Consider the following 12,120-nt stretch of genomic DNA (forward strand, 5'->3'; position numbering starts at 1 on the left):
AAGTTCCCAATTGAAATGTGCAACTAATACAAGCATAGTCCTAATTGTGGTATACTTAACAACTGGAGAAAAGATTTTATTATAATCTACCCCTTCCTTTTGTGTGTAACCTTTGACCACAACTCTAGCCTTAAACTAAACCCTCTTCTTTGGTAATTTCCTCCTTAATTCTAAAAATATATTTACACCCAATTATTAACTTGTCTTTAGGTCTTGGGACTAATTCCTATGTTTGATTCTTATCGAGGGAATTTATCTCTTCTTTCATCGCTTTCATCAAATCCTCAGATTGTTCACTCCTTAAGGCTTCTTCATACGTGTTTTGGTTCCCTATCAACTAGTTCTTCATAATTAGCATAAGCAAGTTCAAAATAAGACTCTAATATTTGAGGCACCCTATGTGTTCTTCTAACTCTGTCTCTAGCTAACTGGTAATCAGACAAAGGGTTTTGCTCTCTTTGATATTCCTCTATAACTTCATCTCTCTCAATATTTTCACTCTGATTATCTTCTAGTTCAGGATTTTGATGCTCTACCTCGATTGAGGTGGTAGGGTTTTGAACATTTAAGGACCTTAAATTTACTTGAGATTTGTCACTAATGTTTTCTTGCTGTTTTTCTCTCAAGATGTCACTTTCTGATTTTAGACATGGCATTTCAAACTCATTAAATGTAACATCACGACTTATGATGATCTTAAATCCATTTTGACTTCTATCCCAAAGCCTATACCCTTTAACTCCTTTAGGGTATCCTAAAAAAATACATTTCCTAGTTTTGGATTCTAGTTTTCCCTCATTTTGATGAGAGAAAATAGCACAGTCAAAAGTTTTTAACATAGTATAGTCAGCACATTTACCACACCATTTTTCATGTGGAGTATCAACATTTAATGCAGTAGAAGGTGTCAAAATAATCAGATAACATGCAGTGATAACAGCTTCACCCCAAAACGATTTAGGAATTCCAGAACTCAACATCATACCTCTAACTTTGTCAAGTAAAGTACGATTCATACGTTCAGTCACCCCATTTTGTTGAGATGTATGAGGAACAATTTTATGTCTAGTAATTCCACATTTTTCACACAAATCATCAAAATCATTGTTATAGAACTCTTGGCCGTTATCAGTTCTTAGATATTTTATTTTTTTGCTAGTTTGAGTTTCAACTTGTAATTTTTATATTTTGAAAATTTTAAAGGTTTCAGTTTTATCCTTTAACAGATAAACCACGCCATACAAGAGTAATCATCAATTATGAACATAAAATATCTATCACTACCCATTGTAGGATTATTAGCAGGCACCCATAAATCAGTATGAATAATTTCCTAGACTTTAGTAGTTTTATGAGTACCAGATGAAAAAGATGACCTATGATGTTTACCAAGTACACAGTGATTACAAAAAGACATATTAGACACACAGTCTTTTTTAGATACACCTTTATCATTTAGCAGTTTAAGTCCTTTAATATGTAAACTAATCTATTGTGCCACTTGTGTGTGTCATCAGTGTTGGTCAAATTTATAGAGGAAGTTGAATTTTTAGCAATTTCAGCAGTGATCACATAAATACCATTTCTTTTAGTACCTTTACATGTGACAAGAACACCCTCAATCATTTTAAACATGTTGTTTTCAATTTTACCAATAAAATCATCAGTTTCTAATGCTCCTACTAAATAAGATTCCTAGCCATTACAGGAATATATAACTTCATATAATTTAAGCACATAACCAATGTCAAATTTTAACGTGATATCACCAATGTCAGCAATTTTATATGCATGATTATTGCACAAAATAGCATGAACATTTTCAGATTCTTGCATATTTTCAAACCAGTCTTTATGTGATGAAACATGAAATGATGAACCAGAATCAAGTATCCCTTTATTTAAATGTGATTTCATAGTCAAATTTATTTCAGTAGGTTCAAGGTTTAATAACACATATACTTCACAAAATTCATCAAAGGAAGTAATGACATTTGCCTTATCGTGAACCTTTTACTTTTGTTTGTTTTTCTCAACATAACAATATTTAATGAAGTATCCAGTTTTACTGCACCCATAACATTTTGTATCTTTAGTTTTACTTCTTGACCTAGATAAACTTCTATTTTTTCTTTTTATTACCAGACACGTATCCACTTTGGTTATCAAGGGTTCTAGATTGAGACCTACCTCTCATTTTATGAACTTCACCACTTTTTCTCTTGACTCTCTCGGCTTGCATTTCCATTTCTTTACTTCTTAATGAGTTTATGACAATTTCAGGTGTTAAAGTACCTCTCCCGTATTTAATATCATTTTTAACTTCTCTATAGGTTTTAGGGATAGCATTTAACTAAATTATTGCCTTATACTCTTCAGATGCTTTTTCACCACAGTTAGTAATATCTTACACGAATTCATTAAAAACATCTAAATTATCATCCAAATCTTTTGAAGAATCGATTTTGAAGCTAAAAAAGCTTTCAAATAAAAAAAAGTTTGTTTGGAGTTGACTTAGACACATAAAGTTCCTCCAAATTTTTCCAAAGTTCTTGAGCTGATTTTAATTTACCAACTTTTTTTAATACTGTATCAGACAAGTGTAATATTATAAAAGTGTATGCCAATTCATCCATATTCTCTTTTTCTTCATTAGTCAAGTTTGTAGGAAAATAATCATCAATAGCTTTGGAAACTTTTTGTTGAACAAGAATACATTTCATTTTTTGTTGCCAAATTGAAAAATCTCATTTATCATTAAAAACACCCAACTCAAAGTGATGTGTTGACATTTTACCAAAAAATGCCCAGAACACAAATTTAGATATGTAAAAGTCACAGGTCACACAGATTACATGGAGTAACAAGATTCATATGGTTTCACAATATTATGTTATTCTAGAACCCCAGGGTTTCGTGAGAATTGAGTTCCCAAATCAAGGGAAGAACTAGAATATGAGTCTGGGTACAAGTCTAAAATAATACGAGATAACGCAACGATGTTCAACAAATTTATCTGATGAAAAATAAATAATTTCACTTAGAAAATTAAACAGATAATGACAAGTAATCCTAGGTTCTATCAACAAGCAATAGTTGTTAAGCAATGACAATCCACAATCCTAATGATCATCCCATACGATGATTTGTTAATGCGATAATGTAAAGTTTCAGTCAATTTACCAGAGCGGACTTGTCTGAGTCCGTAAATTACGAGAGATGCAAATTTACTGCTTTAGGACCGCAATTTTGGCCTAAAGTAATTAAGTAAATATGTGGCAATTTTTCGACTGTCGATCCACTAAAGGCAAAATCGTTCAACTTTTACTGTGTAACTTGAAACAGAAAACTTTCAACACGAAAAATGTTAGAAATAACGTGAGGAACAAACTGCTTAAAGACAACTTATCCATAATCGAAGCCAGACACCCTCACGCGCCGCGCCGGAGTTGCCATGTGCGACCGCCACGCATTAAACACCAAGCACCACCTCCACCTGCACGTCTCAACCCTGGTCTCCGTTTTACCAATGGACTTCTGGATTGATAGGAAATCTCGTTTGCAGGTGCAATTTTTTGTGCAAAAACTGGGCAGTTCGATTTTTCTGTTTTCTGTCGAGTTCTGGTCAATTTTTGGCTGGATTTTCACCACCACCAAGCTTTGATACCAATTGTGAAACAAACTCACCTATAAATCAACCAAAAGAACCGATTAATGAAGGATTTGCAAAGATTAATTTCAAGAAAGTGAAAACCAAAAACCATAAAATTCAAGAGCGATTTTTCCCTTTTTATTAGGCTCAGAAACTCAATCCACACCACAAAGGTATTTCCAATTTGAAGGTCATTATCAGTCACAAAGACAATTTCACAAAAAAGGCAGAGGAGGATTTATTTTGCATTAAGCAAGAGGATAATTTCTCTTGTTTTGGGATGAGAAGAATGAAGGATGAAGGCTCCAATTTATAGGCTTATTGGGGAGAACGGATTTTCCAGAAATCTTGCAAGATTAGGATAGAAAATCTGCAAGAGTATGTTAACCAAAAGATAGAGCTCATCCAAGACGAGATAAGGTGGTTGAAGGACGATATCGATTATATTTATCTATCTTTTTTTGTGATTTTCAAATTACCTCCAAATTGGGTATTGAGCATCTAGCTCAATGGACTGATTATCTCTAAATACCCAACATAATTGGATGACTTCAATTGTGTCGTGGATTTAATTCTTTAATCCTGGGCTTATAGTCTATGAAGTCAAAACGGGCCTCGATTTTTCATCATCGTCTAGGGGACTTGGGCATCACTTACCAAACATGCCCAACATAATTTTATATTTTTCAGATTGGGGGTTGCAATTATTTTCATGTGTAAAATGAAAACTTCCAAGAATCTCTTGTTGCAAACTCCCAAGCCTTCATAGTGTCCAAAACTGAAGCAGGAAATCGCCGGGAAAAAATGGGCATCTCATCCCGACCATGTGTGGCAGTGTAACACCCCAGTGCCATCTACACAAATTTCCCAGTTTCATATCAAACAAAATTCAGGCCATTTTTCAACTATGGAGAACCTCAATTACTGCAAATCGTTATGATCGGTGCTTAATTTAACGTTAAATATTTTAACTGAATGACCATGGGGGTAAAATTCAGAAACTTAACTGATTATTTTTGTAAAAAAGTAAATTTAGTAACTATTGACATAATTACTCAAAACTTCAATAACCAATAATGTAATTAATCCTTTTGGTGACTTAAAATGCTTTTAAATATTTTTAAATGAGACTAATATTATGGTATCGAGATAAGATGTCTGACTTCATTCGTGTGGACTATGGATTTTTTTTTTTTTTTTTTTAAAACAGCCCATCAGGCATTTATTCATAACAACCCTCACTTAAGGAATAACAACCGAATAATCAATAAAACTAACGAATAGACTAAGATCCCTTATGGCACGTTTGATGTAATGCATTAAACAATATCGCATAAGACTGAATAAGAAAAAAATAATAATTAAAATCTCATCCACTGTTTTTGTTTAGGAGATAGCAAGCAAGAGGTTAATGTGCCAATCAACATAAAAAAAAACTACAATTATCGGCTTCAAAGATCTTGCAGGAGACTTGTAACTACATTCGGAGCTTGCACAGAGAGATTGACGACTTAAGTGATCGACTACCCTAGCTTTTGGATTCAACAGACAGCGATAGTGCTCAAGCACCCATAATTAGGAGCTTACTAATGTAATGTTTGTAGCCTTTTGCATTATTTGCATCTTAATTATGAGTTAGTGTGGCTCCATAGTTCTCCTAAATAAATCATTGAAACTTTTATTTGAAATATCCACGTAACCATAGAGAGTCAGGATTGACGTGTCTTAGTTTTACGATGTTTCTAAGCTCATGGATATACCAATATTGGAAATTGGAATGTAATTTCCACTTTTAGTATTGTTTATGAGGTTTCTATTTTGTTGCTTGTATCTAAATTTTACATAAAGACATTATGAAAGACAAACATTAAAGAAAGTTCGATACTCAGAACAAAACTTCGACTTGATCTCTCAAAGGAAAGTGTTCTCAAAAGTCTCAAAAATTTGTCCCATTCAAATTACGCGGATTAAAATTACATAATAACGATCTTACTCGTGGAAGACATAAAACAATTCCGATCCAGCTGGCATATTTCAAAAATGAAAAAAAAATGTGAATATTAACAAGATATAAATAAATCAATTATGGACACAAAATTATCAATTTGGACGAGGTGACTTAATCAAAACAAAATATAAATTCTTTTACACAATTGATAAATTCAATTACTCATCGTACCCATTGTGAAAATATGTATCTTTAGAGCGGCAAAACTTGATATTTTTGAGAATTTAGTGGTACAATTGACAGAAACCTAGAGACAAGGCTGCAGTCCCTCTGACAAGGAGCTGCAAATTTTGCTTAAAAAGAATTAAAATTGCTTTAAAAGTAAGAAATTTTTCCCCAATTGAAACGAAAGGTACGTTAAAGAATTTCTTTGATTCCAAAAATAATTTTTTCACAATAATTTTTTAGTTCTTTAGTTAATTTATTCTTGATTATAGATGAGTTCTTCTTTGAATTCTTTTACTTTGTGATAATGATATCACCATTAGATGTTTTAATCGAATTTTGTAATTTTAGTTCTAGATGATGGCTGTTTAATTATTATGAAGAGAGATTATTCTGTTTCGATTAATTGATGAAATTGTGGTGAGTTCTAAACCCTAGGTCATTTATAATTTAGCTCAATTTCAATGCGAATAGCATAGTGTGGCTTTAATTGAATAAATATTTAAATAGTTAGTATTATTATAATGCTCTTCGTTTATTAATTTCTCTGGCAGAAAGTACCGTGGAAAGAAAATTAACTGTTGGACTATTATGTATATATACTTTGCTTTTAAGTCATTTTAAGTTACAGATGGAAAAGGGAAGAAGGTGAAGTAGTTACAAATATGTTTCAAAGGCCATGCGTTAATCGGCATTTTTCTCTCTATTAGTCAAACTTGAAATTATGGTTAATCAAGGATATACATAGACCAATAGTTTAATAGATTCGAAGTTGGCAATTGAATATATGGTAGAGAAATGCTATTTTAGTAGTGCAGAGTACACCATCAAATTCAGTTTCTATCTTTTCTCTGTGTAGTTTAAATTTTCCTCATATAGGTTGTAGATGTTTATGATTTTTCAGCAGTAGTCGCCTAAATCAATCAAATTAGCTCGTCTAACATTTATTGCAAAAATAGTTCCATAGGCTGAAGCCTACATAACCAAGAAATTGATTTTATGAGATGAGATCAATTGTAATGATGCAATAAATCTACTTATTCATTAATTAAATCTTCCAGAAATCACTTGACAAATGTGAGTATAAACCTCCTTACTTCTATATTCTGAAATCTGGAGAAATTATGCTCTTCCTGGAAGCTAGGTGTTACTTGTAGTATGTTTAGAACTGAGGATGCTTTGTTGTTCTAACTTGAAAACTTATAGAATTGCAAGAGCTGACCTTTCTTTTGTAGGGCGGCAGTGAAAGTTTGACTTTTTTTCACTCACTCACTTCATATTCTGGAGTCACCTTCATTTTGCTATGAAATGAATGGTTCTTTGCTTTGTTAACCAGGTATGGTTTCTTAGATAGAAATGAGCCTGGTGGTTATTCCGCAAAAGTTGCAAGTCTTTCTCTTAATGCTACTGAGAAGGATGCCTGTGATTTCTGTGCTTCTGCAGAGCAATCGAAAATGTTGAATTTCAGTGACCGTCACATGTAGTAAGATTGCATTACTTTGTTTAATTTATTATCATTTATTTGTGGCATTCACATGTAACTTAGCAAATAATTAGAAAATATTTTGACCATTGCTTCTCTGGTCCTTCTTATATCTTTATAATTGAATTCCCTTCATGAATATAGAACCAAAGCAGCTTAATAGCTTATAATTTCATTTGGGTCAGCAGCCGTACTCCTGGGCTAAAAGAAAAGTAGAAAATGACTAGAAATGTCTTCGTTTTTCTTTAAACTTTACTGTCTTATTTGCAATGTTGCAAGTCCTATCTTTTTTGGTTTTGCTAAAAATCAGATTTTTAGTAAATTTTTAAAAAAACGTTGATAAAATGTGTGGTTGAAAAGTTGATAAAAATTGTGGAGCACTTGAATTGTACGGTTAAAATTAATTATTGATTTTAACTTATATTTGTATAAACTTTTTCTTATCTAAACCAACAGTTAATTATTATTTTGTTGTTTCCCTTGGATGATGATTCTATGAACACAAAATTACAAGGACATGGATAGAAGTTTCAAGCACCCAACTTTATTACATACAAGAAAGCCCAAGTCGCATAGAGTTTCCTTGTCTTTGTTTTGGGTGGAGTGAAGGAGGGACATATTAGTGCATTGAAGATAGATTAGATTCCCTTGAGATTAACTACTGGTCCCCAGGGGCGAATCCAGGGTCCAATGCCAGCTAGAGCGGATCGTTGATCGTAGGGTGGACTGTTGACCATTGATATGTGACCGTTGACAATCAAAGATCGTAATAGCGAGTTTATTTATTAATATTTAATTAAATAATATTAAAAATTCTTCAATTTTTATGTAAATGTACCAAAACGTAAAAATTATATATATATGAAAATATAATTCAATACAACTTAAAGTACTAAAAAAATGCACGATACAACCTTACTCTGTAAATGTGAACAGTAAACTTAGACAACTGCATTATACGGGTCTCATATTTTGAAAAGTTAAAAGTTACCTTTCCATTGCAATCAGAGTTGTATATTTTGAAGATAATTGAGACAACTTTACTAAATTAATAAATTGATGAAGTATCTGTTGAGCTTTGATACCAAAGTATTGAATTTTAAACACCAAGAAAATAGAATTTTATTGATGAAATGAATTTTACACAATTTGAACACAAACTCACACTTATTTTATTTGTAGGATACCATTCTCATATTTAATTCTCACTATCCTAATTCACTCTAATTGTATAATGGCAGATTCTCTGCACTTACTCTCCTAGTCTCTCTCTGCTAACATTACTTCCACAGCTTCTTTCTATGATCCACTCTCTATCTCTCCTCACTATTCTTCCTGCTCTCTTCACAATCCCACTGTCCCACACGCTTTCACACACACACAAAAATACAAGCAGTAAGGATATATATAGATGTTAAAGGTCGGTGGTCGATTCTTCTACCTAATTCTAGTATGTTGGTGAAGGCGGCTGCATTCTGGAGTAATCCTTTGATGGCGGTGGACTTTGTTTCCAACAATTATTTACAGTTAAACACTCCGATTGGCGTCGATGGAGGTGGAGGTGGAGGTGGAGGTGGAGGCGACAACAACAATCGGGTAGAAGAAGTGGAGGATGAAGAAGGAAGGTAATCTTCTTACAGTATGTATAGATTGATGTCTTCTTCTTATGCTTTTTTTTTGTATACTCTTTTGCCTCACTTTGATGAATCACTTGGATTGTCTTCCCTAATGGTCACTTGCCTAACAGTACTATTTAGCCCCATTGATTTTGGAAAGATCCGTACATGATTTGTATATAGAAATGAAAATGTATTAAGAATTGGCTAAAACATAAAGTTTTATTCAAAGAAGAATGTCTAACAGTATAAAAAACTCTTAAACTTATTTAATTACATGAAAGTTCCAAAATAGATCTACTGTCTTTGAGGGATTAGCCTCGCAGTCTATACATCAAGGATTCTAGACAAAGAAAATTTTTCTTCAAATTTTTTTTTCCTCCTCTCCTTGTTTGAAGTTCTTTCTTTTATAGCTGATTGGAAAGATTCATTGTTTTTCTCATTGGTTCTTTTGTCATTATCAACAGTTTTTCTTTTGCCGAAAGCAAAAGTAGTGATAAAGTGATATGACAAAATTTTTGTCTTCTTTCCCTGATTTTCAAATATGCTCCCTCTTTTTAAAAAGTAGGTATCGTCTTTGTCAAAAGTTGGTATCTTTTTTCAACTTGATGGACCACATAGAGGATTTTATACTAATTGGGCTCAAGTTGAACCACTTGTGAAACATAAGCCCCACAAATACAAAAGTTTCAAAACATATACAGAAGTCCAAAGAGCCTTTTCAGACTTTCATGAAGCCAAAGGCCAAAGCATGCCATACAAACAACTTTTTGAATATGACAATATTCAATTAAAACCAAACTATTGTTCAAATCCAAGACCAAGGCCCAGATTACCAGCCCAACTCTTTCGACCACCACCAAGTGAAAACCAAAGGATTAGAATGATATCTTTCAAAGATGCAGGTGAATCCCATACAGAAAATGAATCCATACCAATTAGATTCAAAAGAATTGGAAAAATTCCAAAACCATAAGAGAGTCCAATTCTTAGTGGAATTACAATGAATGACTTTCTTCAATATGAAGAAGAAGCTCGAATTATGGGAACATCTGTTCCAGAAAAAGGATACTATGGAACAATGAAAAAGAAATTTGGACAATTCATCTTTTTTGAAGGAGCTGATCCAACAATGGTATAAACAACATTTCACTGTGGATTAATCAAGATGATAATTCTTAGTGAATCAATAGAAGAAATTAAGAAGATTGATAACAATTTGATTAAAGTCTTAAAAGATTTTAAGAAATTTGTTATTAAAGACCAGAAACTGCAGATGATGCTGAAAATTAACAGTACTATTCCGTTTTGGAATGAAGAAGGTTTCCTAATTAAAGGATACCACCATATTCAGATCAAGACAATTCCAGAAGTGATTCTGAATAAACCAATCCAATGAAATACTGAATGTGTTAATGAGCAAATACTTCATGAATGGAGAAATCTCTCTTTCCAGAGAATTTTAATAGGATTGAAGACCTTCAACAATGAATCAAAAATCAAGGTGAATTATTTTTCAGATTTTATCTTGGTTACAAGCAAAACTGGATCAACAATTCAATTGGAAGGAATAAAAATTCTTTGCTATTTTGAAAAGAATTTTTATAATTTGTCCAATACCCCCATCAAATTACCAAGGCCAATTATGCAAAGTATTAAGATAAAGTTTTGGAAAATATCACGAATGCCAATGGTTTAATACAATTGAAGAAAATGACAAAGGGAAAAATACAATACAAGATGATGGTGAGCCAAGTGGAGCATCCACCAAAAGCAAAATCCAGGAGGACCAACCAGATTAAAAATCTTGTTTTCAAAAGAGCATGTCAACTGGTTTTTGGAAAAAAGATGCCAACTTTTGACAAAGACTATACCTACTTATTAAAAAGAGGGAGCATTTTTGAAAATCAGGGAAAGAAGACAAATTTTGTTATATCATTTTATCACTACTTTTGCTTTCGGCAAAAGAAAAACTGTTGATAATGAGAAAAGAACCAATGAGGAAAAGGAGGAATATTTTCAATCGACTATAAAAGAAAGAACTTCAAACAAGGAGTAGAGGAAAAAAATTTTAAAGAAAAATTTTCTTTGTCTAGACTGCGAGGCTAATTCCTGAAAGACAGTAGATCCATTTTGGATATTTCATGTAATTAAATAAGTTTAAGAGTTCTTTATACTCTTAGACCTTTTTCTTTGAATAAAACTTTATGTTTTAGTCAATTCTTCATACATTTTCATTTCTATATATAAACCATGTACGGATCTTTCTAGAATCAATGGGGCTAAATAGTATCGTTAGGCAGGTGGCCGTTGGGGAAGACAGTCCAGATGATTCATCAAAGTGAGGCAAAGGAGTATACAGAAAAAAGCGTAAGAAGAAGCCATCAATCTATACATATTGTAAGAAGGTTATGAGTTTAAGAATTTTTAATTTATTTAAACATGATTTTCCATATGGATTTTACTGCCTGCAAAAAATTTGTATACTTTTATATTAAAATACATACTTCCGCACCCCTTTTTTTGGGTGTTTCAATTGCTACTGGTATTATTTATCCATCTCCAATTCAATTGGTTGGGCCATCTATATATATACACCAAAATTTTCATTCATCTTCTTCTTCCTCGATTCTTTCCCTTTTTCAATTGTTCCAGCTCTGCAACTTCTTGGCGGTCCCATGGCTATTGAAGACTCTGGCAGGGCCAGCATGCGTAGCCGCGCCCCCCTCGCTGGGCGCGGGCTCCACCCTTGCTAGTCTCTCCCACCCACCTTTGGTTGTGTCATTGGACTTAATAAATTCATACTCAATCTGCACTAGGGAGCACAGATACATTGCATACTCCGTTTGTATTTAGAGTCCGTATTCTAAAAAGTGTAAAACATGTCTAGATATGGAGCCTAAGTTTCAAACTTTATGAGACTAGACGAGCCTAAGCTCTAGGCGTAAAAAAGCACTTTGTTAGTTTTAATATTATTTTAAAATATTAATCATTTTAAAAATTGTTTAATAATTAAAAGAATACATACCAAACATCTAAAATTATAAAATAGTATATTTATTTAATAATTCCTACAATAATTATATAACTTCAAAATTTTCAAAATACAAAAGCTAGATTATGTTTCATAGTTTCAACTTTCAATTAAATAAGTCCTACTTGAAAATTTTCAACGTGTTTTCATTTTTGACTTTTT

At 32.6% G+C, this 12,120-nt stretch overlaps 1 long non-coding RNA gene across 1 annotated transcript; it reads left to right on the forward strand.

Moving 5' to 3' along the window:
- The first annotated feature begins 5,808 nt into the window (after positions 1-5,808).
- Positions 5,809-11,918, forward strand: LOC111403295. The gene is made up of 3 exons (XR_002704437.1): positions 5,809-6,012; positions 7,162-7,308; positions 8,773-11,918. It is a non-coding gene; the product is annotated as an uncharacterized LOC111403295 (long non-coding RNA).
- Positions 11,919-12,120: the final 202 nt, after the last annotated feature.

The sequence above is a fragment of the Olea europaea genome, chromosome 11 (assembly GCF_002742605.1).
Source record: "Olea europaea var. sylvestris chromosome 11, O_europaea_v1, whole genome shotgun sequence".
Classification (NCBI taxonomy): Eukaryota; Viridiplantae; Streptophyta; class Magnoliopsida; order Lamiales; family Oleaceae; genus Olea; species Olea europaea.